The sequence below is a fragment of the Chrysochloris asiatica genome, unplaced genomic scaffold (genome assembly GCF_000296735.1).
Source record: "Chrysochloris asiatica unplaced genomic scaffold, ChrAsi1.0 scaffold00014, whole genome shotgun sequence".
NCBI classification, from domain to species: domain Eukaryota; kingdom Metazoa; phylum Chordata; class Mammalia; order Afrosoricida; family Chrysochloridae; genus Chrysochloris; species Chrysochloris asiatica.
In genome coordinates, this window is record NW_006408532.1 from 18823827 (window position 1) to 18830517 (window position 6691).

Genomic DNA, 6691 nt, shown 5'->3' on the forward strand with positions numbered 1-6691 from the left:
TCTCTATATATATATATATATATGCATATGCATATAATATATATACCCATGGAACTGTAGGATAAGTACTTGACTGTTAACCACAAGGTCGGTGATTAAAGCCCAATATCTCTCCTTGGAGACCCTATAAAGGATTGCAATGAGTCAGAACTGACTCGACAGCACTTAACAACAACTAACCCATAGTAATTATATATATAATTATGTCTTCATAATAGTTATATGTGTCTGTAAAGGTACATAGTTTATAAAAGATATTCCAAAATTTAACAAAATATTTAATGCAAAACAAAATTATGGAGAAGTTGACAACAATGGGAAAAATTACTAAATCATTTCACTCTAAAATGTTATATATTTGCCTACTTTATACAGAACCATTTGGGACAATCCCAATTTATTTCAACCGGAGAGATTTCTAAACAAAGACGGAGAACTGAATAAAAGTCTTGTTGAAAAAGTTTTGGTATTCGGAATGGGAATCCGGAAGTGTCTGGGAGAAGATGTTGCACGGAATGAGGTATTCATTTTCATCACCACTGTTCTGCAAAAGCTCAAGCTGCAGAAATGCCCCGGAGCCCAGCTAGACTTGACACCAATGTATGGGTTAACCATGAAGCCCCAAGCGTACCAACTCAAAGCACAAGTCCGCTCCTCAGGCATTCCATCTGCTTAGATTCTCAGACTGCCTGGAGGGCATTTTATTAACTCAGAAAAAAATAGATAGATAGATAGATAGATAGATAGATAGATAGATAGATAGATAGATAGATAGATGACTCAAATTCATTTACAGGTAAATATTTCCAAAGCTGTGGTATTAATGTAACATTTTCCCTATCATCTTAATGTGGGAAGCACACCTACATTTCATTTATGACTATCTTATTATCTGACAATATACATTTACAGCAATAGTAAACATTTACTATCCTACTATTTTGTACATTAATAATGTATGTCTGGCTGTGGTGAACACCAACTTGTGAGGTTAGAGTAACGCTGGACTTTATGATTAAGTTCTCAGTGATTTGGCAGTTATGGAGTGATGGAGCCAACCTCCATTTTGTGATTTCATGTGTCATTCTCCGTTTACACCTAATGCTACTTTTTCCATCATGACTTGATCTTGGGAACGTAACCTTATCAATAAGTGAGGAGATAACATATTTTTTAAAGTGTAAGATAGAACCTCAGTTATAAAGATATAATGACTCAAGAAGATATTTTTAAGATAATGGCAAACTAAGTGTGGTTTAATTAAGGGGTTTTCGGTCAATGTCTCCTACGGTAGTATCTGAGTCATCACTGTAAGTATGGAAAGAAGGGAAAGATATGATTGCAATTGTTCAGGCAGACAAAAAAAGGTTGTCCATACAGGGTCACTATGGGTCAGAATCAACTCATCAGCACTTAACAACAAAAACAACAACCTTCCCTTTGGAGTTTTACTATGGTACTATTGAATAAGTACTTGTAAAGTGCTGTAATTGCTAACTTCAAGGCCTGTAGGTCAAACCCACCAGCTGCTCCACAGAAACCCTACACAGGATCTCTATGAGTGGGAACCACCTCGATGGTGTTTACCAGCTGCACATTTCCTTTTAAGCCACCTTTGAATAGAGCAGATACTGTGACAGCTGTTTGGAACACAGTGTTCAGAATAAGAACAAGGTTCTTAAGTAAAAATTATTTTCAGGGATCTAGGAAACAGATGTTTAGGAGGGTCAGAGCAGGACTCTAGAATAGCTTAGAAAGCAGAAAACCTTTAGCAGCAGTAATAGATAGGTTGGGCTAGATTTGGAAAAGTGAACAAAGGAGATGAGAATTTCTTCAAAAGCCATTTTCATGTTGATTTATGTTTTCTGTATTAAAAATCATAATTTGAAGGCAAATTGGCTGTTTTTATATTTCTGACTTCTTTTGATGTTTACTAAATATACATGTTGTTGTTAAGTGCTGTTGAGTCAGTTCAGACTCATAGTGATCTTTTATAGGAGCACCTGGTAAGTTTGAACTGCTGACCTTGTGGTTTGCAGTCCAGTGCTGATCCTACTGTGCCACATGAGGTATTGTTGTTGTTGTTAGGTGCCATCAAGTTGGTACTAACCCATAGCGACCTTATGCACAGCAGAAGGGAGAAAATTGCATACTGATCATTGTTTTATATTTTTTTATACATTTTTGTTTTTAGTTGATTTTGAAAATGAACCATGGTACATGAAGGAGTATGAAAAGGACAGTTGTTGTTGTTATGTGCCGTGAAGTCGGTTTCTACTCATAGCGACCCTGTGCAGGGTTTCCGAGGCTGTAAATCTTTACGGGAGCAGAAAGCCTCATCTTTCTCCTGCAGAACAGCGGGTAATTTCACAGTGCTGTCCCTGAGGTTTGCAGCGAAGTAACAGCTTCGCTACCAGAGCTCCTTGAAGACCCTATTTCAGATTGAAGCTGAAGGGGATAGGGTACAGTGGTACCCCTGATGAACATGTGGTACAAGAAACAGAGAAGTTAAACAATTTAGAGACATTGTGATTTAAAGTCAGAATTTGCTCTTATTTCCAAATACAAATAAAATCAGCAGTATCCTTTGGAATAAACAAATTAAATTCTTATGCTATTCTATTAAAGCTTTTAAATTATTTATATAATCCCAGTGACAGTGTATTAAATGACATTTTAGTCATAAGAAACTAAAATATTCTGTATACTTAACAATCATCAGGACAACTAGAAAACTATAGAAATCTTGGTATCTGTGTATCTGTAATTTTCTTGTAAGAAATCCAATCTCTTGTACTTTCTAATAGTAAGTGAAGATATTTCTGTACTCTTATTTTAATATGTTTTTTGTAAAATGCTAATCTGCATGTTTATTATGCTCCTAAAGTATAATTAAATTGTGTACTAGTGGGCTTTTGTGTAATTCATTGGATTACATTTTATGTATTTTTAGAAACATGGTTAAGACTAAAACAAGGAAAAGAAAGTGGAAAGCAAAATAAGAAAACATTCTCAGTAATTTAATGTGTAAATATGAAATCTTTAAAATTACATGTATTTATCTTTTCTGAAGTAGTAATTTATTTTATGAAATGTAATCAGAAGCAGCACAGTGTACCAAAATAATGTATCTAATTTACTTATATTAACATAAATATTTAAAATTACCATCTGGAAACTACATACAGAATTCATTATATCTATATAGTCCCTTGCTTGCTTAAAGCCAAGAGGACTTAAAATACTGGTGAAAATAAAAAACCATGGCCTTCAGTATGGGTTGTACTTCAATGTAAAGGAAACAAACATCCTCACCACTGAACTAATAAACAACATGCATGTAAATGGAGAAAAGATTGAAGTTGTCAAGGACTTCATTCTTCTTGAATCAAACATCAACACTCATAGAAGCAGCAGTCAAGAAATCAAAGAACGTATTGCATTAGTTAAATCTGCTGCACAAGACCTTTTTAAAGTGTTGAAGAGCAAAGATGTTAGCTTGGGGACTAAGGTGACTGACCTAAGCCATGGTATTTTTCAATAACCTCATAAGCATGCAAAAGCTGGACAGTGAATAAGGAAGACCCTACAAGAATTGATGCTTTTGAGTTATGGTGTTGGAGGAGAATATTGAAAGTACCATGCATGCATGGGCTGTCAAAAGAACAAACAGATCGGTGTTGGAAGAAGTACAGCCAAACTGCTCCTTGGACGCCAGGATGGTCAAACTTCATCTCTCATACTTTGGACATATTGTCAGGAGGGACCAGTCGCTGGAGAAGGATATCATGTTTGGTAAGGTGGAGGGTCAGAGATAAAGAGGAAGACTCCCAGAGAGATGGATTGGCCAGGTGGCAGCCTCAATGGGCTCAAGCGTGGTAACAATTGTGAGGTTGGCCTAGGATCAGACAGTGTTTTGTTCTGTTGTGCATAGGGTCGCTATGAGTTGGTACTGACTTGATGGCACCTAACAACAACAAAAACAACAGCATTAATCCACATCACAGATCAAGAAATCAGAGCCACTTTTTAAGCGAAGCAAGAGTCTCTAGGTACTTTACCATCTACAAGATTCTTAATTAGATCATCAAATTAGATGTTTCCAGGCCTCCATATGTATGGATACACAATAGAATGTTTCAGATTCAGACAGAGAATTTTAGAAAGTTATTTATACTTTAAGCAAATGAATAACAGTAGCAAAAAACATGATTACACTATATACAACTTGAAACTGAATGTAGCTAGTGGAAGCTGTTTTATGTCTTCACAGGCCATCTGAGAAGTAGGTTCATTGACTTCCTTATGACATGAGGAAAAAATTGCAGTATGTGGGCAACTGAATCTCTATTAGCATTTTTTAATATCTGGAGAGTCAAAATACATAAGAATCAAACCCCTAGGTTGTTCCTAGAGGATATTTTGTACAAGTTCAATAAACTCTACACACAAAGTCACAATACTCTTATCTTTATCTGCTACTCCACTGAATGGAAGCATTATGCATGCATACAATTTCCAAGTAAATGTCATGACCTGGTTCCAAAGTGTTTTCTTTATTGTAAAAGTTGAAAATGCATTTGCTATTATTAGTAGTTGCTTTTCTGCGGACTTCATGACAACGACCTGTACAATAGAACAAACAAATATTGCCAGGACCGGTGCCATCTTCATAATCACTGATATGCTAGAGTTTACTGTTGAGGTCACTGCACATTTTAAATGACTACCTTCAGAAGGGACTCATCTTCCAGCACTACAATGGACAATATTCTGTCGTGATCCATAAGTTTCCATTGACTAATTTTGGAAGCAGACAACCAGGCCTTTGTATTCTGGAAGCTCTAATGAAACCTGTTCACCACAGGTGCCCCTGACACTATTTGAAATCCTGGTGACTCAGCTTCCAGAATCATAGCTACATGCAAGCCACGAATGTGTGAGAAATGAACAGATGGATGGTGGCATTTAGTGGGCATCATTTTATCTTTTCTGGACTTTAAAGTAATTTATCTTTTTAAGGTATGAAACTGGCAATAATCATTTGAGGTTCTCTTGAAGACACACCCTCATTTTTGCCTTAGTACTCTTTTCTGTTCATTTGTTCAGTGCCAATCTCCCTTACTACATTCCCAGAATCACAAAAACAGAAGACAAGTGGGTTTAGCTTTTCACTGTATCCCTTGTATCTTTTACAGACTTAGGTCTGTGAAAGACATTCAATAACTGATTGTTATTTGTGTGTGTCTGTGTGTGTGTGTGTGTGTGCTCCTGCAGCCGACATCAGCCTGCGCTTTCTCATTTCCTCATTTCTGTTTGCTTTTCTCTGTTCATCTCTGTGATATCTGCCATTTCTCCTTGCGAGATCGGGGCTGGCCTGCTGAGGAGGGCGGCGTGAGGGCTCCGCTTTGCCCTGCTGTGGGAGCATGTTACCACCCCGACCAGGGGGTCCTTGTGGCCTGCAGGCTATGACCTGTACAGTGCCTATGATTATACAGTTCCACCCATTGAGAAAGCCCTTGTGAAAACTGACGTTCAGACAGCCCTTCCTTCTGGTTGTTACCGAAGAGTAGCTCCACGTTCTGGCTTGGCTGCAAAACATTTTATAGATGTAGGAGCTGGTGATGAAGATTATAGAGGAAACGTTGGTGGTGTACTCTTTAATTTTGGCAAAGAAAAGTTTGAAGTGAAAAAGGGTGACGGAATTGCACAGCTCATTTGTGAGCGCATATTTTATCCAAAAATTCAGGAAGTTCAAGTTTTGGATGACATCGAAAGGGGTTCAGGAGGTTTTGGTTCCACTGGAAAGAATTAAAATTTAGGCCAAGAACAGAAAATCACTTTCTTTTTTCTCCTTAAAATACAGAGTTTTCACGTAAAGTAAAACAAACAAATAAATAAATGATTGTTCAAAAAGTGTTGCAATAAATGAATGATTTCCTGAATGGATCTAGCAGGAACAGGAAAACCTTTACCAAAAAGGTATGAGAGTGTCTGGTAGGGATGCTAATGATCCCTGGTGGTGGTGGTTCAGGGGTTAGGCCTTGCATTGCTAATCACAAGGTTGATGAGTTGGCTGTTTAAACCACTAGTCACTCTGTGGGAGTCCTGGTGTGGTGCTGGGGGTTAATGCACTGGACTGCAAGGTCAGTTTGAACTTCAAGATCAGCAGTTCAAGCTTATCAGCAGGTCCTCAGAAACCCTAGACAGGGTTGCTATGAGTTCTGACTTGACTTAGCAACAACAACAGTCACTCTGTGGGAAAAGATGAAACTTTCTGCTTCCATCAATATTTATGGTCTTGAAAGTTCTAAGGAGAAGTTTTACTCTGTCCTATAGTGTGGAGTCCTGGTGTGGCACTGTGGTCTAATGCGCTGGACTGCAAAGTCAGTTTGAAACTCAAGGTTGACAGTTCAAACCCACCAGTTACTCCTCAAAAACCCTATACAGAATGGCACTTAGCAACAACAATAGTGTCCCTGGAGTTCTGGTGTGACACTGTGCGTTAATGCACTGGACTGCAAACTTGGTTTGAACCACAAGGTCGATGGTTCAAACTCACCAATCGCTCCTCGGAAACCTTATACAGGGTCACTATGAGTCACAACCGACTTGATGGAACTTAACAACAACATCAACATAGTGTCCCTATGAGTTGGAATCTACTCAAGGGTAGTGGGTTTGTATAGTA

The 6691-nt window shown here is 37.9% G+C and overlaps 2 pseudogenes; both read left to right on the forward strand.

Moving 5' to 3' along the window:
• LOC102840383 overlaps positions 1-727 on the forward strand; it is a 15546-nt pseudogene extending 14819 nt beyond the window's left edge.
• Positions 728-1278: 551 nt separating this feature from the next.
• Positions 1279-5815, forward strand: LOC102840768 (annotated as a pseudogene).
• Positions 5816-6691: the final 876 nt, after the last annotated feature.